Below are 26,687 nucleotides of genomic sequence, written 5' to 3'. Positions count from 1 at the left end.
TGTACATAATATGTATTTGGTTCTGTTTTGTTTGCAATACAAGTCACTTTACAATCACGGTTTTTGCTACTGGCTCAAAGTACTGTACAGGCGAAGAAATAATTATTCTTCGGTGGCCATGGAAGATACCCTTTATTAGAATAAATTAATAATCAAAATAGTTTGTTGGAAGAACTGATTAATTGATTGTAATATTAATTCAGCCACATCAAGTTAATCCAATTAACTGACCCAAATATTTATAATTAATAATAACAAGATATTATTGATTATTAATATTTCCAAAAAGCTGAGTTCCTTACATATATGGTGGAGAATTTTAAGGCATCGTATTAAACATTGTATGGAAGCAGACAGTAATCAATCATATGTTGTCCCATAAGTTTTTATTAACATCTCATACATGCACGTAAAAGTTTCTGAGTAAATCAGCAAAACTATAGCTTGAATATGCCTTCCTACGAATGGCAGAAAGTTCACAAATGCTGTAATGCATATTTAAATCGTACGATAAGAAACTCCTGATATTAGCGAAGAAAGCCTAATTTCAGATATAAATCGAGATATTAATAATTAATTTATGTTAAATGTAAATTAATAATAACAAGATATTATTGATATTATTGATTATTAATATTTCCAAAAAGCTGAGTTCCTTACAGTATAATAAAAAAAAAGTTGAGTTGTGCAGGGCAGAGCTGTGAAGCGAACTTGGTTGTGCTGTCATACATCATTTTGGGGCTTGAATGTCACTTTATTTTACTTTGTAGCAGTAATTTATCAGCAGAAATGTAGGGGTGTTACAAGACAGTGTGCGTGTGTCTAACACAGTGTGTGTGTGTGTGTGTGTGTGTGTGTGTGTGTGTGTGTGTGTGTGTGTGTGTGTGTGTGTGTGTGTGTGTGTGTGTATGTGTATATCTATAGATGCTTGCATGCATTTGTCCATATAAATAAGACTTAATGTCTAGCCATGATTTATAAGTAATTCAATTGTTTGAATAAAGTTGCTTGTTTGGGGGGAAAGAAAAAAATAGGAATTTTAAGTTGTAAATGTATTTTTTGATGCACCGTTAGTGTATTATATTGTTAAATATGCACTTGTTTGTTTTCCAGAACTTAAAACGGATGACTATGTAATAGAAATTGTTTTTTTGTGTTTGTTTGGTTAAAGATATCTTCTGTTTGTTTCAGGTTCCTGCAGTGAAAGTGAAGGTGATCCATGTTGGCTGTGTGCCTAAAATGATTGATATGTTTGGTGTGATGGTTGAGATGCAGACTTGTTATATCGCTGATCACACTGATTACATAAAGATTCAGTTGTGGGAGAGGCAGCTTGGAGTGTTGATCAATGGCCGATCGTATGACATCATGAATGTGTCTACCAGGGAGTTTGGTGGTGAGATGTTCCTGACTGCAAGTCGATACACTGAGCTGAACGAGGTGGCAGCTTTGCCTGATGTGAAGGTGGATGCTTCATTTGCCGTAGATGAAGGTGAGGCCAGATCATTGACTGGTAATGTCACTGCTGCAGAGGTCACTGTCCGGCGATGCTGTACAAAGTGCTCTGTCTGGCAGGCAGAGTTTGATGGCAAACGGAAATTTCATCGCTGTGAAAAGTGTGGGATGCTGCAGAGGTCTGAAAGTTTCCAGGCCAATGCAACTGCCAAAGGGTCCTTGTCAGGAGATTTTGGAGAAGAAGATGTGAAAGTGCCCAATTCAGTCTTGAGAAATTATTTGGAGAAAGAGGGACTGCTTGCGCTACTGTTGGATAGACAGGACATTGAGGAGCATTTGTTTGAGATGGGAATGTGCAGTTTTAAAATGCTGGACAACACTGTGGTTGCACTGATGAAGGTGGAGAATGCTGTTAAGCCTGTGGCTGAAGAGTCAAATTTGCTTGAAGGTGAAGGCATTGAAATGGACAATTGGTTTGTTGAAGGTGATGTGTTAGATGAGCCTGTGCCAGCTACATGTCGGAAGTAAAATTCACTGAACAAGTTCATTAATGTTAACTGAGTAGGACACTTAAAACAAATTTTTTTTGTATGTATATAAGTCAATTCAACTATATTGTTCTATATATATATATATATATATATATATATATATATATATATATATATATATATATATACTTTTTTTGTTTTGTGTAATATTAGTTCTATTAAAAATATTTTGTAACGGTTGGAATTTATGTTGTGGTTTATAATTGTATGTGTAGTGGTAAATGTAATGCTTGGAGATTTTTAATGCTTGGAGATTTTTAATGCTTGGATTTTTTTTTTTAATATATATAAATTTTTATTTAACCGTTTGCACTTGTTTACATTGGTTTTGAAGTGTCAAGAGAGGTTTTTATTTATGAAAGACAACTATAGCCTATTTTGTAAAGTTTCAAATAAACATAATTGAAAATGTAACTTGTCTTTTTTTTTTTTTTTGGAAAGTTGTTTTTATAGTTGGGTTTGTCATGTTATAAGACTAAGTGTTTCAATTAAAGAATTCTTTAAATGTATTGAATTTGTGTTTTACTTGTATGTGTTATGAAGGGAGTATAATGTTTGCTAGTGATCAGCATTATCTAGAGTTGGCTGGGTTTTTTTTAAGTTACATTTAAAAGTTATCTAGTGATGCAGTAGTTGAAATTAACTTTAGAAAACAACAGTCATTCAACATGTTTTTCTTTAATTATATATATTTATTTTAACTGGCAGTGTTTAAATAGTGTTTAAACACTACTGCTAGTGTTTGCACTAAGCATATTTTCTTATATGATATATTCTTGTGGCGAGGGACGGCCGAGGGACGTGAGAGAACGGCGCGAGGCCGGTGATGCGATTGCTAATCAGCAACACCTGTATAGCACACCGGTCTCGCATCTCTCACGGAGGAGCGACGACATTAATGATCGAGAGAGGAACAGGCCTGGTTTTAGTTGTTCTGGTTTTTGTATTTGTGTTTTATTTTAGCCAGCAGTCGTCCACGAGGGGCTGCTGGCCGTTATGTTTATTTTGAGTAAGCCAGCAGTCGTCCGCGAGGGGCTGCTGGCGGTATTTTAGTTTGTTTATTTTATTTTAAATAAAGTTTGTTAAATGTTCGCCGGTTCCCGCCTCCTTCTTCCCTGAACATTGTTACAATTCTATTTACACTAAAAATAGCAGTTTTTTGCAATATGTGCCAGTAGTTGTTAGATAATTTTTAGGTTTCTAAATTGTTAGACATTATTTGCATCTCTGTAATGTTGTTCATGAACAGGATGGAATAATACGGTTAAAATTATGTTATGGACAATGCTTTATTGGAACAATATGTAATCCCTAACCCCACCCAATAAATAGGCCTATTTATTTAAACAGTTGTTTGAATGTATATTAGTCTTAATTGATTCGTTTGAAACAGAAGTTCTTTCTTGTATGTAATTAAATATTGTATCGTTTTCGACAACACTTGATTCATTAATATTAATGGTTTCTTTTCTATTATTTTATTTGGTATCTATGTATAAAAAATATATACACCTCGTGCTATTGTTATTTTAATTGCTTATATTGCTCTTATGATTTGTAAGTCGATTTAGATAAAAGTGCTAGCTAAATGATTAAAAGTAAATGACTCTTAAATTAACTCATTTGTAATCAGATGACCCTCACTTTTTCAAAATAAAAAAACACTTAAACCTACTTATTTGAAACAAAATAACTTATACAAAGAGTCGCATGTAATTAAAAGACTGAAATATCCTTTTTCTGTAATCTAATGACTCTTAAATTGACTCGTTCGAAACAATATAACTTTTAAAATGACTCGAAAGTGACTCGCTTGTATCTAAAAGACTCAAATGTCCTTGTATGGAATCTATGGTATGGAAATCAAATTGACTCGTTTGAAACTAAATTATTTTTAAACTGAGTCATTTGAAACTGAATCAGTTATAACCAAAAGACTCAAATGTCCTTGTTTGGAATCAAATGACTGCGTGCTGTATTGTATTTCCGTTTTGACCGGAAGAGAAACTATTTTGTCTACTTTCTGCAAAGGTAAGACATGCGGTAGTGATCTCTGTGTGTAATCTTAAGAATTTTGTTGTTTTAAGAATTTAATTGTCCAGAATTTTGGACATCGGGCCTCGTTTCCAAGTGAGCCTTAGTGTTATCAGTGGAGACAGTTTTCAAAAAATGTCATTCAGTTGTTCCAGTTGCATAGTTCGCCGGTGTTAGGCTAGCGCGAGTCAGTACACCAAAAGGAAATAAATTATAACGCCAGACTATCGATGTAAATGTCTGTTAAGAGAATAATGTAAAAATAAAACTCTTTTTTTACTCTTGCATCTCAATGATCGCAATACATATACAGGATCTAGTTTCTCAGCACCGGCGGAATTTTACTTTGCCCTGGTTTGTAGTACTGCGCCGAAAAGTAAACAGAACCGAAGCGCAGTACAGTCGGGACTATCTGTACTACCTGTCTCTCAGTACCTCTCTAGGTTGCCTAGGTAACTACATATCACTCCGCCGCTGCTGTAGACTGTTAATGAATACAGGGAACAAAGTATAACTATTGCAATGCGATGAAAGGGTAGCTTGATTTCTAACATTATTCTCTCAAACAGACATTTACATCGATAGTCTGGCATTATCATTTATTTGCTTTTGGTGTACTGTGGAGTGGGTAAAACTGTTTTAATGGTAGGCTAGCAGTTATCGTTGACTCGCGCTAGCCTAGCACCGGTGAACTATGCAACTGGAACGACTGGATGAACATTTTTGAAAACTGTCTCCACTGATGAATAACACCCAGAATAACTTGGAAATGTGAGGCCCGATGTCCAAAATCCTGAACCACGTGTGCATCAATAAGTCCGTGCATGAGGTCTTAAAGTGACAGTGTATGTTAATTAAAATAACGAAAACAAGTTAAAATAAAAAATGAATGTATATTTAAATCATAAATGCAGAATTTGTTTTATTTTTATTGTTCGCATTGTTTTTGTTAAAAGAAACAAAACAATGCGATGTGTGTATGTATACACACACACTTAAGTGTGTATGTATATACATACATATACATGTATACACATACACTCAAACATATAAAATATATTGTTTGTGTGAAATAAAATGCATTGGTCAATATGATCAAAATAAATCTTTCACAATACAGTGTTATTCAGGACACAAATGAAGATATATCATTTAATATAATATATATATTTTTTAAAAAGTGTGATACACTGTGTGAGCGTTTAGTTTGAGCATACACTGATTGAAGATGCAAGTACATTTATAGTTCATAATGGCTACAATTAAATTGTCAATGGCATGATATAAAACAATGTGTGCTAAACTCTTTTTTTGTACGGTGCAGCCTACATGAGTGTGATGTCTATATATGATATTGTTCTTAAATGTAATTGCTTTTATGTTTTATAAACATTTTTTTTTTTACTTTTATGTTGCAGGAGACAGAATAACCTGATTTGAGGTAAGATGTTACTTTTTTCATAATATATAGTGATAATATAGGCAATACTGTACAGTACAAGAAAACATTTGGGAAACTTGTGAATGTGAGAGTTGGCATTAACATTAAGTGATATGGCATCTGACGCACAGAGGCTAATGGCATGCCACTATGCTAATTGGCACATCCAGCCTTCATTGTCATGTGCCAGTGGATAGTGGCATGTGTCACTAAAATGTGTGATGTGCCACTTGATTGTTTCATGTGCCAATTGCATAATAATTTGACTTATGGTGTGATCATATGATTTTTTACATTGCTAGGTTAATGTGTACAACATTGTTATACATAATTTGATCAAATTATTTTGGCAATATTAAAGCCAAAGATTAAAACCCTGCGCTGGACAGCGTTAACACTAAAGGCTACTTATACTGACACCTACTGGCGTGTGTCAATGCAGCATCATGCAACAATAAAGGTTTACAGTAGCGGACGCGACTGTTAATGTGGTATTCATAGTGTTTCATGATAGATTTATTCTGTGTCTTTCCTAGAGAATGGGCAGTTTGTGAGTTAAACAACATAAAGTAGCACTGGTATTATAAAACATTCAGTGTTAATCAAATAGATGTGACAAGTATATTGTTTGTACAAAAAAAAACTCACTTTAAAGCGTTTAATTGATAATTAAAATATAACAAAATCAGGCTATTTAGGATTTTGTGTCACAATTACATCAGTATAGCTGCTCGATTCATGTGTCAACCACTACTGGAGGTGTCACAACATACAGTGACATGTTCTGCAATAATTTCAGTGACACATATCACTATCATCATGGCACAACCTATGGTTTTACATGGCTTGCCCTGTTAGACATTTTGCATATGCTGTTTAATGTGTGAAATGGGTTTCTACAGCGCAAAGTTTTAATTTTACACTTAGATTCTTGATGTAAATGTTACAAATTCCCCCAAGTTTTTCCATTTTGCATTAATGTGTGCCTGCATTAAACTTCAAATATCACTGAGCCAGTATCAATTAAACCAGTTAAATGTAGTCAACATGTAATTCAAATATTTTATGAGAATAGTAACTGTAAAGATATAATAGCGTGTAATTGAATATAAATTTAAGACATTTTTTACAGGATAAAGAATTGCGAGTAAAACTGAATGTGTGTCTCTGTATAACATTCCTATTATCTATCAACACTGAGGTTTTTTTCTATATTATCTTCATTTTTAATGTGGAGATTTAAACTCATAGAATGTATAACAGAGATATATTCACTATATATTTTTTCTTAGCTTTCAATTGGCATGTTTTAAAAGACCATATTGGGCATGATGTGGCATAGTGTGTTTTGTCAAGAAATTAAAATTGGGAAAATGTATTTAAAATTTAAATAAGGGGAGGAAAATCAGTCTTCATTGTTATAAATATAATATAAAATAAAAAAACATAGTTTTACCACTAGATGTCAGTATAACCAAGTAAAACAGGGTTGTGCAATCTGTAGTTGGTTTGAGAAGGGTTTTCAGATGTATGGTTATTTTTGGGGATTCAAAGTATGATTCATTGCTGTCTATCTTTGGTTTTTAGTGTATTTCCATTATGTATTACACAATGTTTATTTTAAAGCATAAATACCAAGTAGGTTTATGTTATTGTCTTGGTTTGTAGAATTAATTCTGTTTTGTTTGGGTATTATGATCAACTGGGGTGTCCTACCTATATAGTTAACAATTTAGTGACAGAAAATAATCAATAATATAGTTATGTAGTTTCACATTGTAACATTTTACAATGAAATTAACTTAATGCTTGTATATTTATTTCATCTTTGTATATGATATAATCTGTATCTGCAAAATAAACACAGAATGGAATGTAAATGATCATTCATTGCTTTGTTGTAATGTGATTTAACACTAATTCATGTTTTTATTTTTTTTATTTTTTTTTTAATGTTGTTTATTTACTAGAATGCAGTAATGTGTAAGTTAATTTATCTTGTGTTTCTGTGTGTACAGATGCCACGTACAAAGCAAGCTCGGCGCTCCCAGGCAGCGAAGAGGAGGATGGTGGACCGGATGTCTGCTGATCCTGAAGAGGCTCTGCCACCTCTTAAAAAATTGGCAGAAATAACTGAACGTTGTGTACATCACAATGGGCCAAACAAAGATCCAAACTCTGAACAAACCTCTGATAAAACCTCTGATTTCTTTAAGCAAGATACTAATATGACCATGAAAGCTGTTTCTGATTTGTGTCCACAGAAATCTTTCATCAGAGGCTCTTTCCATCAGGCAGCGATGTGTTTTGGTGTCAATAGAGGCAGGCAATGTGCAGCAAACAGTTTAACTGCAATTTTGATGTGTAAGGTTTAGGGCTGCAACTAACGATTATTTTGATAATCGATTAATCGGACGATTATTTTTTCGATTAATCGATTAATCGGATAGAAATTAAATTAGATTTTTTTTTTATTATAACTAAATAAAACCGTAAATCAGGGTATTTATGTGTAAAAGTGTACTTTAAAAAGTGCAAAAGCCACACATTGAGTTTTACTAATATCAATATTTGCATTGTTTTTAATGATAATTGCTGATGGCAAGTTGACAAACATGATTATTGTTAAAAAAATGATATCCAACATATTATGTTTTAATACAATTTTTGTTAAAACAAATTTACACAGACATGTTGTTCAGATGTGAATATCTGAACTAAAAACAAACTAAAAACATCTAAAATATATAATTCATTTAATTTTTATTTAATATTAATTATATATAAGGAATATAAGGATAAAGAATATAATATATATTATATATATAATATGTAAAAGAATATAATATAAGGATAAATTGATTAAATAAATATAGAAAGACTGAAAACAATTGTGTGAACGTAGAGCCGCAGTAGATCGCGTTTGAAAAACAATTAAAACTTAGTAAACAAATGCTATAAAAAGAGAACGGAATGGAGGTAACGTTACCCAGCAAGCTAACAGGCTTGAGTAAAGGACAGGAGAAATTATGCATTAGTGCACAAGCATTCGCTGAAAACCACTGAGTACAGTGACTAAAAAACAATATTTTACTGCTGCTGTTATTAACTGCCTTTGTATTTAATGCTTCACTTTGTAAACACCGTTTTAATTTAACCTATTTCTGCGGTAGCTCTATTTTAATCCATCACTTACGTTGCGAGCGAACTGATTGCGCAACCTGATGCTCGAGACAAAATACAGACATCCCAAGATCCCGGAAGTCCCGGGAGTCTCCCGCATATTGATTGCGGCTCCCTGATGCCCGCGAATTAGTTCAAACTAACAACGAAATAGTTCAAACTATGCACGCAAGAGCGCGCATGCGAGACAGAAGAGACTGCTCCAAACCGTGTAGCGCGCGCGCTCGGCAGAGCGCCTGAGGGAGAGAGACCTTGCGTGTGACCAGTAACCAGAGTGTGACCAGAGACCTTGCGTGTGAGGGAGAGAGACCAGTAAACGCTCCCCGTGACGTAAGCAGACCAACTAATCGATAATGACATTCGTTGACAACGATTTTCATAATCGATTATAATCGATTTTATCGATTAGTTGTTGCAGCCCTAGTAAGGTTAAAAGTGTGTTGCGATGGACCCAGAGTCACCTGAATGATGTTCTGATGCTTGGAGATAACCTGTACAGTGCCATGAGAGATGCTGGGAAAATCCACGATCATTTGCACGGCTTCATACAAGTTGCTGAGCTGCCTGACACACACACACTGAATAATTGTTGTTTTTCAATAAACTATTCTTTGTCATTTACTGGGTTGTTTGGAATTAATCGATATGATGAAGCTCTGCAAGGCTTTGCCATGTCACTTGATGAAGCAGTAAGTCAAGCATTCCAGATGTATGATGCGTGTTTGGTAAACATTAGGCAGACCATGTGTGCAGCTGTCAGACAAGGTTCGTGGTATGCAGTGATTGATCCACATTCACGACACTGTGATGGAACAGTTTCAGGTCGTGGTAAGAGTGCAGTGGTTTACCATCCCAGCATAGACTCTTTGGTCATTCATTTCAGGAGACTGGGTGCGTCCATGAAAGCATATAATCGTCCATTTGAAGTAACTGGGGTCCAGGTAAATGTGATTGACAAACACAGTCAGCATGATCAATTGGTGAACCATCCAGTGGTGCAGGAAAATACTGATGCAGAAAGAGTGAGTAAAGGTGTAAACTCAGAAATGGAAAGTTGCAGTCACTCTTTGACTGATTTCATCAGTACAGATCAAATACTTGGAAATGAAACATGTACAGAAGAGAACTTAGGAAATTATTTTGATTGGCTAAGCAATGAAAATGCCTCTGAGGTTAAATTTGTTTCGCAAACTGACAGTATTTCTTTGACTGATTTCATAGGCACAGATCAAGGTGTGAATGAAATATGTACACAAAAGAAAACAATGTCTTTATGCCCAAGAAATGAAAATTCAGCTGATGTTGAATTTATTTCACAAACTAACACTGTTTCTTTTGAGTTCAGTCCATTAACAGTACAGCAACAAAAAAGTATTTGCTTGAAGCTCAACATTGTACACGCTGTACACGTTGTAAAAGAACAGAATAATCCAGATGAGATTGTTGAAATGGCTGAACCTTGTGAAACTAAAGATATTGTAGGTGATGGTAACTGCCTTTTTAGATCAGTAGCTTATGCTGTTAGTGGAAGTGAACAAGAACACAGAAAACTGAGACGCGCTGTTGTAACACACATACTCCAGAATGAAGGAAGGTACAGTCAGTATCTGAGACGAGAACACTCTTCTGTTGCAAACTACATTGACAGTTCAAGAATGAAGTATGTTGGAACTTGGGCAACAGAGCTGGAAATACAAGCAGCCAGTGATTTAATTGGTGTGGACATATTTACATTCAGTGAAGAGAAATGGCTTAAATATTCAGCCTGAAATGTGTTATCTAATAGACAGAGTTGTCAATATAAGGGGATTTATTTGAAACATGTAAATAGCTGTCACTATGAAGTTGTTGTTTGTGTAAAAAGAAAAGATGGTAGCTGTACTTCCATTTGTAAATCACCATTTGTAGATTCAATGTTTCATGAATCGTTAAATGCTAACTCAGACTCACGTAAGCTTTATAGAGAGAAAGTCCAATACAGTATTAATGAGAATTTAAGACGGGGGAAAAAATGGAGACAAAGAAGAGATATCATGAAGACGAAATGTACAAAAAGAAAAAATTTTAATCCAGCATTGAAAAATACAAGAAAAATGAACAATTTCAAGAAAAGTTAAAAAATATAGCACAGATAAATACATTTCAAATGATTTACATTGTAATGCTGTGAAAAAATATAGCATATGTAAGTATAGTACAGATGAAAAACACAAAACGTCTGTGAAAAACTATAGTATTCATAAATACAATGAGAATGAATTATTTAAATAGTCAATCAAAGAGTATAGTGTTCAGAAATACAAGCAAATTGAATCCCACAGAGAATCAGTTAAAAAGTCCAGCATTCAAAAATATAATGAAAATAAAATGCACAAGTCCAAAGTGATTGATTACAACACAGAAAAATATAAAAATGATAATAGTTTTGCCAGTAGTATTAATCTAAGAAATACTGAAACTCGACAAGATGCTCAAATCAAAAGGAAAGAGATTGACTGTGTAATTGAACAATTTAAAGACAAAATATCTACAGGTCCTGAATATGTCTGTTCAGTTTGTCATCGTTGTTGCTTTAAAATGCAGGTCAAACATTGTAAAATAAGTAAATATTTACAAAAATCACAACATGCTGGCTGTGTGTCAGACAAATGTATAACAGTAGATTATCTGCATATGTGTAATGACAATTGCAGTAAAGATTGTGTTTATAAAAATACTCCAGCTGAATGTCTGTGGATTTGTCACACATGCGATAGAAAGATCAGTGAAGGTAAAATGCCTGCTGAAAGTGTAGCAAACAATCTCGCTCTGGATCCTATTCCTGTTGAATTGAGCTGTTTAAACTCTCTTGAAGAACATCTAACAGCAAAGCATATTCCCTTCATGAAGATGTTGGCATTACCACGAGGAGGACAGAATGGGGTTCATGGACCAGTGACTTGTGTTCCATGTAATGTAACAGATGTAGTAAATGTTTTACCAAGATCAGAAAATTATGATTTGATGATACGAGTAAAGCTTAAGAGGAAATTAACGTACAAAGGACATTATGAATATAAATTTGTGCACACTGATCATGTCAAAACCGCTTTGGAATATTTAAAAGAAAATAACAAATGGTATGAAGATGTAGAGTTTAATGAAACCTGGATTAATCCTCTGAGTAAAACAGAAGAACAGGTCAATGATAAAAGTGATAATACTGAACAAGATTTGGATGGATGTCAGGACATGTGTGTTGATAAAGAGCACAATATTGAGAATGAAGAGGAAGAGATCACTGATGAAACACTTCATGATCGACAGCAACACGGTTTGTTTATGGTTTCATGTTTACAGCCAGTGGACATTGCACAAGAGGTTTTAGATCAACATTTTGATGGAATTATGTCACTTGCACCAGCAGAGGGCAATAATCCAGTGAGAATGTCAATGGATGAAAGTAACGAAGCCAAATGTTTTCCAGTTCTCTTCCCAAAAGGAACAGGTACATTTCATGATCCACGACCTGAAAAATTAACACTGTCTAGATACTTAAATAATAGAATCCTAAATGCAGATGGACGTTTTGCTCAAAACCTAGACTACATCTTTTATGAACAATATTTGTCTGAGCTTAATCAAGTTATCTCGAATGTATCTATTGCTTTGAGGAAAGGCCATGACATAAGAAACAAAACAAAAATCACTGCAGAAATGCTGACAAACAAAGAGTCATTGCAAAAGATTTTAAATTTTGATCAGGGTTATAAATTCTTGAAGCCAGTCAGAGGGAGTCCTGTTTTTTGGCAAAGTGTTCAAAAAGATTTGTTTGCAATGGTGAGACAGTTAGGTATCCCAACATGGTTTTGCTCATTTTCATCAGCAGACTTGCGATGGCCAGAGCTAATGCAATCTATTGTGAAACAAGAGGGCTGTGAAACTCCTATTGATGAACTGGACTGGTCTGATAGATGTGGTATGCTCAAACGCAATCCTGTAACTGCTGCCAGAATGTTTGATCATCGATTTCATTGCTTTCTAAAAGATGTGATCATGTCACCATTCCAGCCAATCGGAAAATAATAGATTATTTCTATCGAATAGAATTTCAACAGCGTGGATCCCCTCACACACATTGTCTCTTTTGGGTTGAAAATGCACCTCAAGTGGACAGAGATGACGATGATGAAGTTGTAGCATTTCTTGATCAATATGTCACTTGTGAAATGCCACCTGAACAGCAGGAGGAAATGCATGAAATTGTGAGCACTGTCCAACGACACAGCAAAAGATTTAACTTTTAGATTCAACTTTCCACGTCCACCAAGCAAAAATACTTTCATTACAAGAAGCAGCAAGAGTGATAAGGATGAAAAAGAAACTGATGACGAAAAAAATGAAGGTAAACAAATATCAAAGGAGTTAGCCGAATCTATAATGAAAAGAGTGAGAGAATGTTTGTTGAATAGTGATGCTGTCTTTGACTCAGTTGACTATGTTTGCATCTATTGGTATAAATCAAGAGATATTTGAAATGGCTTACAATAAAATGACGAAGAAAACCAGTGTTGTGTTGAAAAGAAAGCCAAATGATGTATGGGTGAATCAATTTAACCCAGATCTTTTACGATGCTGGAATGCAAACATGGACATACAGTTTGTTGTTGATGCCTACTCATGTATAGTATATATCATTTAATATATTTCCAAAGCTGAGAGAGAAATGGGATTGCTGCTGGCTAACGCTCAAAAAGAAGCACACAATCAAGTAGGGCTGACCCCGATCAGTCGAAGATTCGATGCATCGATAGGAGGAGCCTGATTCGACTACCAATCTCACAGTCGAATCTTCGAGTAGGTTATAAGGCTGCTCAATGTCTGATTTCACATAGAACTACCGGTTTTCTGTCAATACGTTAATATAGGAGCCTATTATGATAATGCTGTCAATACAAATGTGCAAAGGAAGAAGCTTTTAATAAATATTTTTAACGTGCATGAATAAATCCAAATACCCCGTGATTTAAGTTTCACTTTCGATCCGTGACCGAGAGAGGAACGTTTTGGCGGCAGGGATTTAAATCTTTAAAAATGTCTGGGATAAGAAAATCTGAAGTGTGGATCATGCACACCATCAGATATTCTCCCAGACTGGATTTAGCATCAGGAAAACCATGATCGCACTTCTGCAGGCCACCGTTAACAAGGTGGTTTTCCTCTTGAGATTCTAAAATGCTTAACGTGAAAAAAGCTTTTAAAACGCTAGGGCACTTCTGGCTTAATTAATGTATAGTGGGCTACCTCATTAAGAAACCATACAATGTGCAGATAAGCAGATGAACCCAGAATATGAACGCAACTTGTTCCTCCTATAGAAAGTCACGTAAAGCGTTTTCTTTATAATAACGGTTTTCAATGGGAGGAAAATTAGCGTTTAATTAAACGCGTTGCGTTCATATTCTGGGCTCATCTGCTTTTCTGTAGGCTATACAGTATGCTTTATTAATAAGGTGTGTATAGAATTTGATCTTTTAATTTAACTGTCTTAGGACAATAAGCCGGTAAACGTTTTTCATGTTAAGCGTTTTAGAATGTATTTTATCTGCGCACACAATTTGAAAAGACTCAAACGGACACAGAGACACAGACAGAGTGAAAGGCTAGATTTTCTCTCTCGATCAGGAAACGTTACGGTACAAGTGATTTCAAAACATTTCAGCCGGTTCTAATTTGATTTTTGGATGCTGTGAACATGTTTAGATAAACTGTCACTCGAGTTCAGCGTTTATTGTTGTTTCTGCAGTTAAAGTTGACCATTCTGGCTATACTTTCGATATTTTAATAATATCTTTATTTTTTATTTATTTATTGATCACTCAGGGTAATCTAATTTAACTATTTGTGGCTTGTGTTTTGAATATATGTTCCCCTGCACTTTAGGCACTTTGCACACATTTGTTCTGCATCTTGTGACTTGTTTCAGAGTTATTTCATTTTTTTTTTTTAGAAAGGTATATTCTGTTCTAATTTAATTCTGTAAATTAATTGTTGATTCTTTTTCGGTGCATCGATGTTGCGCCCTGTAGGTATAGCGCCTGCTCGCACAGGCAATTTAGCCGATTTAATTTGATTTGCATGTGAAATGCAAATCCTGTCTGCAGTGTGGCCTTTCTGGGCCACACTTATTTCTTAGTTGCATTGATCCAAAATGTTTCTCTAAATTTTTTCTATATCTTTGTGTAATGTTCTGTACATCGCGGCTTTAAAATGTTAAAGCCCCGCCCCCTTCCCAACCCCACACACACGATTCGACTACTAGTCGACTATAGGGAAGACTTGACGATTCTGATTCGACTATGAAAATCCTTAGTCGGGGACACCCCTACAATCAAGGTAGTATGGATGCTAAACAGGCTTTAAGAAAACTAGGAAGTGTGTTTTTACATAATAGAGAGGTCTCTGCTCAAGTGAGTGTGTATCGACTGACTAACATGAAACTAAAAGAAGGATCAAGGAAAGTGGTGTTTATTCCAACTGGTACGAATCAAATAAGAATGAGTTTACCCTTAAACACCATACATAAAAAAGCTGAATGTGGAGAAGATGACAATGATGGCATATGGATGAAAAGCATCTCAGACAGATACAGAGCCCGTCCACATACAAATGAATTCAGTGGAATGTGTTTAGCAACCTTTGCATCAGACTACAGAGTGTTGACTGCATCTGAAAAATGTTCAGACAGAGTAAGACTGGAAAATGACATGGGATTTGTGAGAAAAAGAACTCGTACAGACTCTGCCATTGTGCGATATGCTCGTTTTTCGCCCACTAAAAATTCAGAAAATTATCATCAAAGTATTTTAGAATTATTTTTGCCTCATTTTGTGCGAGATCAATTGAAACCAACAAATTTCACTACACATAAGGATTTTTATGAGACTGGATTTGTAACAATTTTAAATGATGAGCTTGAGTCAGTGAAAATAATTGTGGACACTAACATGGCAAAATTTGAGAAAGAAGCAGACACAATACAAAGAGCTCAAGATGATTTAGAACAACATGGACCAATGGAAGATGCTTGGGCCCAAATCTGTCCAGAAGCAGAACTTGAACGTCTCGAATGTCTGGAGAGTAAGAAAGACCAAATAGAAACAGAAGAAGGTGATGATATCATTCCTGATCTATTACCAAATGTGGGTACTTCCAGGATAGAAAACAATCCATCTGCTATGACAAAGCAAGATGCCATGGATTTACTGCGTTCTTTGAATGAAAAGCAGTCACAAATATTTTACAAAGTGCGGCAATGGTGTTTAGCAAAAGTGCAAGGTGAAAACCCAGATCCACTTCATGTGTTCATATCTGGTCCAGGAGGTGTTGGAAAGTCAGTACTGATTAAAGCTATCTATTATGAAGCCTCTCGAATACTTTCGAAGTTAACAGAAAACCCAGATGAGACACATGTGCTATTAAGTGCTCCTACCGGAGTCTCTGCATACCAAATTAATGGGTCTACTGTACATTCCAGTCTCTGCATCGGAATAAATGTGACCAGTCACGGAAACTAGGGACACAAGTCGGTTCTGGGGCATTTTGAGTTATTCATAGATTCTGAGAGTTAATTATCCAAGCTTTCCAACGATGTGTAACATGTGGAAATCTGATAATATTTGGAGAAGTTGTGGCCATTTTAAAGTAGGCACTTAAAAAAGCTCAAAGAGGAGAAAACGAGCTCTAAAGATTGTGCAGTTCTCACCTGTCTCTGCTGCTGGGGGTGACAATAGGGCTCATTTACATCTCATTTAGATAAGCCATACCCCCTGTAAAGCTCCTCCATGTGCTTTACAGCTTTTTTTACACTTCGAATGAGTGCACTTCTGCCGCACTAGGCGAAAAACAATTGTGCTGCCCCTCTATTTGCAACATACCAGCAACAACACACAAAGACCAATAATACCATATAGCCTGCATATAACGCGAAACCAGCAACAACACATAAAGACCAATATGCCATATACATATAACGCAAAACCAGCAACAACACACAAAGACCAATATGCCATATAGCCTGCATATAACGCAAAACCAGCAACAATACACAAAGGCCAATATGCCATATACATACAGTATAACGCAAAACCAGCAACAACACACAAAGACCAATATGCCATATACATATAACGCAAAACCAACAACAACAAACAAAGACCAATAAGCCATAGGCCTACATATAGCGCAAATAGTGTGCAACGCTCGTGTGCCCAAAATGTCAACAATATTAAAGTTTATGTAGGAGGCAAATGCCTGCTGGCATTTTTCTTTAAGCAGTCATTTCTGCAATTTTCCAAATAATCACATTTCACCTCCTCAAATTACTGTTGCAAATCTCTTTACACCACTTTCTTATGTGCGTATACACACACAAATGAAATGTCCGCAAGCACATTATATCATCAGCAGGTTCAGCATCTTAAATAACGACTAAAGAGCAAATGAAGCTTAACTTACATTTCAGAAACACGCACGGCAGGCCTTCATCGCAGCAAAGGTCTTAACTGCATCCTCTATTTCGATTCTCCGTCACATATGAAACAGCCAGCCACCGCTGTCAGCGAGCCGAGCCGCCGTATTGAAGCACTGAGGGCGCGCGCGCTGCGCCCATACCTCCGGTTCAGTTTCCCGAGCCCACGAAGTGCGGCGAAAACATTTTCGGTGTAACTGCCAGACGGTTCATCTCGTCTGCGACAATCTTTGCGGCATCCATCTTCATTGAATTTTGATATCAGAGAGAGCTGGCCAGAGCACAGCATAATAAGTAGCCATGTGGTTGACTTGGAGGGCGGGGGCAAAAGCGCCGGGTTATTCAGTATGGAAATACACACAGACAATGACACGCCACGCCCCTACTGCATGCTAGAATCTCCGAAAACAAGCCGATTTCAACCTCAAAATGTAAGCTTTTAAATATACCAATACTGCTATCTCAAACATGGAGAGGCTTCTTCGTGATTTCAATTAACAGATTCTCCAAAAAATTGAAAATCACCAATTTTGAAAAAAAACTCTTCTTTCTCATTTTGCTCGAAAGTTGTGCTGCCGACTTGTGTCCCTGGTTTCTGTGACGGGTCACAAATGCTTCACTGCCATATCAGCCACTTGGAGATGAAAAAATTAATTCCTTGAGAGCTAAATTTGGAAAACTGCAAATATTAATAATTGATGAAATTTCAATGGTTGATCATAACCCTCTGGGGTCCTATGTGTTTTTGGGGTCCTGGCGGTGTTCTGACATGCTCTAACATTTGTGCTTTTTTCAGTTATTTATAAACATGTTAATGGCAAAGGTGTAAATTCACTCTATATAGCACAAACAGGGCTACCATGATATGTTAGCAAGATGTATGTACATGTTTGTATTTTTGAGAGAATATTGTTTATGCATGGTTATTGAACAAACTAAAACTTAAAGTCTCTGAAATAAGGCCACAAAACACATACTAAATATGTGTCCACAAGACTTTTGACTAATGGATGTTCTCGCCTAGGATTTTTGCTTCAAAATGATCTGAAAATCATCCTTCCAAATCATTCACATAAAACAATACATTGATTTAAATTTAGTAAAACACTTTTTGTTTGGAAAGGCAATATGCGAAATGGGTGTGACTCATGTATAATGGTCTGATTCACACCTGTGAAGACAAAAGACCTGCTTAATGAGCTTTTCACAGGTGTGTCACTGAGCCACAAGAAACAATACAAGGACACAAGAAAAGAAATGTGTATATATACTACAAAATTGGTTCACAGTTGGAAACATCTATAAAAAAATAGTATTTTTCCACTTGTATTTTTGCTTGCAAATTGTATAATAACCAAGGTGAACATTTCTAGTAATTGTGTAGTTAATTCTCATACTGTATTTTCAGAAAGTTTTGGATATGTATCCTCTCCCCAAATTTGTCACTAATAAAACACAATACAAATAATTTGAAGAGAAGGCTTATATTGACCTTTTAAGATTTTGTTTACATCTACCTTGTAAATATATTATTTGCTATTTTATTAAAAAGGTTACAATTACAGCAACAATTAAAATAACAATATTTCAAGTGTAATATTTCTTTGTAAAAACTAAAGTATACATTTTATTATACATATTTCAAAGTTAAGGATTCATTCGTTTGAATAAAGCCTACATTGGAACAAACACTATAATAGCATCCTAGTTGATGACTTTATTTTTGACAAAACAAACATAGCCTAATATATTTAACATTTGAGCAGAAATTAGTGAACAAAAGCTTATTCAATGTGGCAGTAGTCTATAGTTTAGGCTACAGTAAACAGTTAATAATCTATCCAAAAACTAGTCAACGAAATGTTGTCTTTCATATTTCTTCTGTAACATAGGCATATCGTTTGTTGTTTTTATGATAGCCTATATTAGGGCATATAAATATTAATATGCAGTTTAATACGTTGCTAATACAAAGACATTTTAACGTTATTTCAACATATTTCAGTCGATTTTCACTCATCTCAGTATAGCAATAGGGTTTGGTAAAAACTGTTCAGTTCATTCATTCACACACAGACGCGATTCATATTTAAACAGTCTTTTTGCGGTTTACATACACTATGATATCGCAATTAGAACACTAATAAAAAAACTTACTTCTCAGATGGATATTTCATATTTCTTTGTAAAAACTAAAGTATACATTTTATCATACATATTTCAAAGTTAAGGATTCATTAGTTTGAATAAAGCCTACATTGGAACAAACACTATAATAGCATCCTACATGATGACTTTATTTTTGACAAAACAAACATAGCCTAATATATTTAACATTTGAGCAGAAATTGGTGAACAAAAGCTTATTCGATGTGGCAGTAGCATATTTTATATTAAACAGTTAATAATCTATCCAAAACTAGTCAACAAAATGTTGTCTTTCATATTTCGTCTGTAACATAGGCATGTCGTTTTTTGTTTTTATGAGCCTATATTAGGGCATAAATATTAATTTGCAGTTTAATACGTTGCTAATACAAAGACATTTTAACGTTATTTCTGCATATTTCAGTCGATTTTCACTCATCTCAGTATAGCAATAGGGTTTGGTAAAAACTGTTCAGTTCATTCATTCACACACAGACGCGATTCATATTTAAACAGTCTTTTTGCGGTTTACATACACTATGATATCGCAATTAGAACAATAATAATAAAGAACTTACTTATCAGATGGATCCGTTGCTCCTCGGAATGAAAAAAAACAGCACATGTTCTGAGGTAAATGTCCCAGGATTACTCCTCACACAGCCTCGCAAGAAGAAATAGTAGGCTACATTAATCTGATGATTACATTTGTTGTGTTATCGCGTTTATGAGGGGCGTTGACACTTTGCATGTGTTGCTTCAGATCATTTGCGTTTGAATACCGCGCGCGCTCTCCGTGGGCGTGTCAGATTAGCAGAATAATGAGCTAAGAGAACGATAATGAGATCGGCTGACACCTCTCTCTTTTTTAATAGATTACATAAACAGGGAATATTTATTTTAGTTTTGAATTAGATATTTTAAAAGTACAAACTTAAATGATTATAAAGATATTTTGCTCATGCTTGTGTGAATAGTATTCGCTGAGCTTTGTTTAAGTTTAGAGACGTGCACCAGAAAAAAATTTAACGGAGACAGAGAGGCAGAAAGCACACCCTGTTTATTTTCTTCATTTTACAAAAGCACACGGTTTTGATGTTAATGTGAGTGTACACAAAAAAAAGAAGACCCTCTATAGTTTATAATCATGTATTGATTTTATTTATATGACCAAAAATGACGGAGTATTTTAAGTCTATGTTGCTGCTATGTGGAAAAAAAACAGCAAAACGCGCCGGCGCGTTTCTCGACCCCAGAGAGATAAACTTCTAGCATATATTCATGGAAGATTGAGACAAATCAAACAAACAGGTGATTACTCTGCATTTAGAAAAGTCTCTGTCATAGCAGTTGGAGATTTTTATCAGCTGTTTCCTGTTAAAGGAAAACCACTTTACACTGAACCAGTGAACAGTGTGAATCTGTGGGAAACTAACTTCAGCTTTGTTGAACTTACAGAGATTATGTAAGAAGATGAAGTAATGCTTGAAGATATTGCTATGCTTAAAACATGTGAAACAGGTGATGGTGATGAGGGTACAGATATACATATTTATGCAACTAATAGCGAGGTTGACCAACATAACCTAAAAATGGTCCACAAAATATGCTCTGACACGGTTACTGTGAACGCCCAAGATTTTGAGAGAAATGCTAAAACTGGCCGAATGGAAAAAAAGGATGGGTTTCATCTCAGAGTTCTCAACAGTTCTTTGGAAAAATCCCTTGAATTAGCGATCGATGCTCGAGTAATGCTACTGAAAAATATCAATGTATCAGATGGTCTAGTGAACGGAATTTTTGGAACACTTAAACATTTCTGTTATGAAAATGATGAAATATTTCCATCAAAAATATACATTGAATTTGATGATGAACGAGCTGGTAAAGAAGCTAGAGGTAAAAATCCATGTTTAAAACCTGGACTGCAGAAAAGCACACCAATCGAGCCTGAAGAAGAGAAAGTGACAGTTTCCTTTGAAATTAGCATGGGCTTCCACAGTTCACAAAGTACAAGGTCTGACAGTGAACAAAGCTGTTGTTTCATTGAAAAAGATATTTGCTCCAGGACAAGCGTATGTAGCATTGAGTCGTGACCTCTCTTGATGGACTCATAATAGAAGATTTCAAAGAAAAAGCCATTTATGCAAAAGACAACATTGAGGAAGCTCTACAGGGAATGCCTTTATTCATTCATCCATGTGAAACCACAGAAAATGTCAAATTTCAAATGATGTTACACAATGTCCAAGGGCTCATTCCACATATTTTAGATTTTCGGCAAAATAACAGATATTGTCAAGCAGATATGATTTGTGTAACAGAGACATGGCTAAAGCCAAACTATTTGGAGAATGATGTCAGTCTTTCTGGATACCATTTCCATGACAAACCACGAAGTGTTGCATATGACACAAGTGAAGATGTTTTTGCTAAACTAAAAGAGGAAAATCATGGTGTTGTTGGTATATATCACAGAGAGAATGTAAAAGCTGCTTTAGTTGATTTACCATGTATTAACATTGAATGTCTAATGTGCAATGTACAAGACTTGAACACAACTGTGGCAGTCGTATACAGACCATCATCATATAACATTCTGTTATTCAGAGAGAACTTGATTACCTTAATTAATCAAATAAACTGCGTATCAGGTGGCAAAATAATTCTGGGAGATTTCAATGAAAACATTTTCAATAAATCAACAATTCATGAGCTCATGCAGCATTTTGGCTTCACTCAAATAGTTGAAAATGCAACAACTGAAAATGGCACATTAATTATTATGTATATATTAAAGATATTGAGTTGGATAACATAAAGATTGATATAATGCCCACGTACTTCAGCTATCATGACTGCGTTGTGCTGACGGCCTCTGTGGGAATTCATGCTGAGATGTTTTGACATGCCCTGACATTTGTGCTTTTTTCAGTTGCTTATAAACATATTAATAGCAAAGGTGTAATTACACTCTATTTATCACAAACAGGGCTACCATAATATGTGAGCAAAATGTATGTACATGTTTGCATTTTTGAGAGAATATTGTTTATGCATGGTTATTGAAAAAACTAAAACTTAAAGTGTCTGAAATAAGACCACAAAACACATACTGAATATGTGTCCACAAGACTTTTGACTAATGGGCGTTGTTGCCTAGAGTTTTTGCTTCAAAATGATCTGAAAATCATCCTGCCTAATCATTTACACAAAACAATACATTGATTTAAATTTTATAAGACACCTTTTGTTTTGAAAGGCAATATGCGTGGAGGCGTGTTCACACCTGAGAAGACAAAGGCCGGATAATGTGCCACATACATAATGAGCTGCATATTAATTAGCCTTTCACACAGGTGTGTCACAGGGTCCCAAAGAATGCAAGGACAAAAGAAATTATCTATAATTACAATTACAAATAGGTTACAATTACAACAACAATTAAAATTTTAACAATATTTCAAGTGTATTATTTCTTTGTAAAAAGTATACATTTTATCATACGTATTAAAAAAGGTAAGGATTCATTAGTTTGAATATTAGAACAAACACTATAATAACATCTTAGTTGATCATTCAATATACCTACTTTATTTTTGACAAAACATCATACTATAGTATATTTAACATGAGCAGAAATTGGTTAACAAAAGCTTAAATATTTAATGTGACAGTAGTCTTTTTTACAGTCAAAACTTTATAATCAATCCAAAACTAATCACAAAATCTTGTCTAAACATTCATATTTAGTCTATAACATATTGTGTATGATATATTAGCATATACATGTTAATTTGCAGTTTGTTGCTTATACAGACATTTTATTTCAACATATTTCAGTCTATTTTTACTCATCTTAGTAGGCTATAGCAATATAGTTTGGATGTGTTCATGTAAAAATAACGTTTATTAATGTAGGTGCGAGAGTGAATGAACGGCACAGACACCCGCTGTATAACTGTAGTAAACAACGCGCGCGCGCGCGTCTGTGCTGTTCATTCATCTTTTAGCCTACACACAGACACGCAATTCATATTTAAACAGTCTTTTTGCGGTTTACAGACACTATTCAATATCGCGATTAGAACAAAGCACGTAAGAATAAATGACTTACTACATCAGCTGGATCCGTTGCTCCTCGAAATGAAACTACCAGCACTTCTGGTATATTCTCCAGGGTTATTAGATAGTATTATTCCTCCCAGGTAGCAAGACGAGGTAAAGTACAAATTTTTATTAAACATGATGTGTTTTATAAACCAGCTGGTGGGCGTTGGCATGTTTGAATGGCTTGGCTTATATCATTTGCGTTTGAATAGCGCGCGCTCTCCGTGGGCGTGTCACATTAGCAGAATAATGAGCTGAAAGAACCATAATGAGATCGGCTGACACCTCTCTCTTTTTTTATAGATTACATAAACAGAGAATATTTATCTTAGTTTTGAATTAGATATTTTGAAAGTACAAACCTAAATGATTATAAAGAATATTGGCCATGCTTGGGTGAATAGTATTCGCTGAGGTTTAAGTTTAGAGACCTGCTCCAGAAAAAAGGTTAACGAATACGGAGAGACAGAAAGCACACCCTGTTTATTTTCTTTATTTTACAAAAGCACATTGTTTTATTTCGATTGTAATTGGACACATAAAAAAATTGACATTCAACAGTTTATTTTTTTATATTTCTTAAGTCTGTATGACCAAAAATTACAGAGTTTTTTAAGTCTATTTTCCTGATATGTGAAAAAATCGAGCAAAACGCGCCAGCGCGTTTCTCGACCCCAGAGGGTTAACCGCTGATGGTGTTAAGCCAGATCAGGAAAAGATCAAAGCCGTCTGCGAGATGGAGAGGCCACGGGACAAACAGGCCCTACAGCAGTTTCTGGGCATGACAAACTATCTGTCCAATTCATTTCCCAGTACAGTGACATGACTGGTCCCTTGAGACAACTGATACACCACGACGTGGAGTGGCACTGGCATGAAAGCCATGATGCGGCTTTCTGCAAACTGAAGCAGGCACTGATTAATCCCCCTGTGCTGCAAATTTTTTGATACATCAAAGCCAGTGGTTATATCAGCAGATGCCTCCCAACATGGAAGGCCGGTGGCATTCGCATGACGGGCCCTTACACCAACTGAGTCCAGATATGCTAAGATTGAAAAAGAAATGTTAGCACTGGTGTTTGCAGCTAAAAAATTTCATGATTTCATCTATGGCCGCCCCGTCATTGCTGAAACAGATCATCAGCCCTTTATTACTATCCTGAGGAAACCACTGCACACCGCATCATCACGTCTGCAGGGTATGATGCTTAAATTGCAACGTTACGACTTGGATGTTATGTATAGGTGTGACAAGGAACTTTTTGTTGCAGACACTTTGTCGCGTGCACACTTACCTGAGTCTGAGCCCCCACTTACTGATGACTTACTAGAAGTGATGGCTGTCCAGGTGCTCTCCTCACGTCGTACGGATGAATTACGAAATGCAGTAAAGAGTGACGTCACCTGCCAACAGCTATCTGAAGTCATTATGCATTGCTGGCCCAGCACCTCCAAGGAGCTGCCGCAACAGTTGCTACACCAGGGCCATCCCGGGATTGAAGCCACCAAACGCAGAGCTTGAGAGACTATGTACTGGACCTCAATGTACACAGATATCGAAAGAGAGGCGTCTCGTTGTGCTGCATGCAATGCTTTAACAGCACATCAAACAAAGGAACCAATGCAACTCCATGACGTCCCTGAATTACCATGGTAATTTACTGCAGCTGATATATTTGAGTGGCGTGCCCAAATGCATCTAGTCTTGGTGGACTCCTACTCAGGGTGGTTCGAGCTGGATTACCTCCCCAACATGACCAGTAACACGGTCATTGCGAAGTTGAAGCGACACTTTGCAACACATGGTGTTCCCCACACCATCATGACCGATAATGGGACCCAATTCATTGGAAGGGACTTTGCAGACATTTCACAAGCATGGGACTTTAAACACATCCGCAGCAGTCCTTATTTTCCACAATCTAATGGTCTTGCTGAGCGTACAGTGAGATCCGCTAAGCACCTGCTGGTGAAGTGCCACTGTGATGGCACAGATATCCAAGTAGCTATTCTCCACACTCGCAACATTCCCCGTGATGGGCTCCCTTCCTCTGCTCAGCGCCTCATGTCCATGCAAACCAGGACCTTCCTGCAAGCAACCACAGACATGCTTAGGCCTGCTATCCAAGTCAATGTGGCTGCTACCATCTCCAAACACAGAATAAGGGGGAAAGTGTATCATGACCGCACTGCACACCGCCTCCCTGCACTAAGACCAGGGCAAACAGTAAGAGTGCACACTGAAAGTGGTTTTGCATTACCTGATAGAGAAACTACCCAAAATGCCAACCCACCACCTACACCTCGTAGAGAAACTGCCCAAAATGCCAACCCACCACCTACACCTCAGTGGTCAAAGCCAACCCACCACTTACACCTCCTAGTGTCACATCAGTGGTCAATACTGCTGACTCATCTGAGAGAAAGTTGGTGGTGACTCAAGCAGGCAGAGTTAGCCAACCCAATAAGCGTTATCAGGACTATGTCGGTACGTGGCTAAAAAACTAAACCAACTGTGTTTGCTCATACTTCACCATACTTTTTATGTTTTGTGTCACTAAAATTGTTCTGTAGTAGGTGGCCTGATAATAAGATAAATTCAGTACATGTTGTATTCCAGTTTTGTTGTGTGGGTTGTGTTAAAGGGTCACTCCACCCATTTGCATTAAGATTTTCATTGTTAGAAATCCAGTCATACTATTGAATGGTCGTGCAACACTCTTTCATTTTCCCCTGAGATTAGAGAAATCCTCTATTTACCTTTTTCACTTCCTCCTACAATGACGCAAAAATCGTCATTTTACGTCATTGTAGGAGGAAGTGTAAAAGGGGGGGATTTCTGTGAAGACTACAAGAACTAGTTCCCAACCTTTCAAACCCGCCCATAGGGGGTTGGACCTAATGCACTAACAGACCTATCAGATCAGTGCCAGTGCGTTTGATTTCACCAGGAGAAACTTTTTGAAAATATGGACGAAGGTACTGAATACACAGGCGGATGCATTATGGAGGATCTGGATTTTGACGAAGTTATGGTAGAAACGGATGTTCGTGGCTACCTTTATGAGCCACAGTATAGCGACGAGCAGCTGAGGGCTATGGAGGGACCTGAGGCGGCTGAAGCTGCTGCCACCACAGCCGATGCAGACGATCTGCCTGCCGCGGACGAGGAGCCCGCAATGGCTCAAGCCGGGGCAGATTGGTGGTACCTGTGCTCTCACTGTGCGCCAATGGACACAGAACAAGAGCCTATCTG

Source organism: Siphateles boraxobius, unplaced genomic scaffold (genome assembly GCF_051911475.1).
Source record: "Siphateles boraxobius isolate OS27281-9 unplaced genomic scaffold, OSU_SipBor_1 77, whole genome shotgun sequence".
NCBI lineage: Eukaryota > Metazoa > Chordata > Actinopteri > Cypriniformes > Leuciscidae > Siphateles > Siphateles boraxobius.
Note: the sequence above shows the minus strand (reverse complement) of the source record.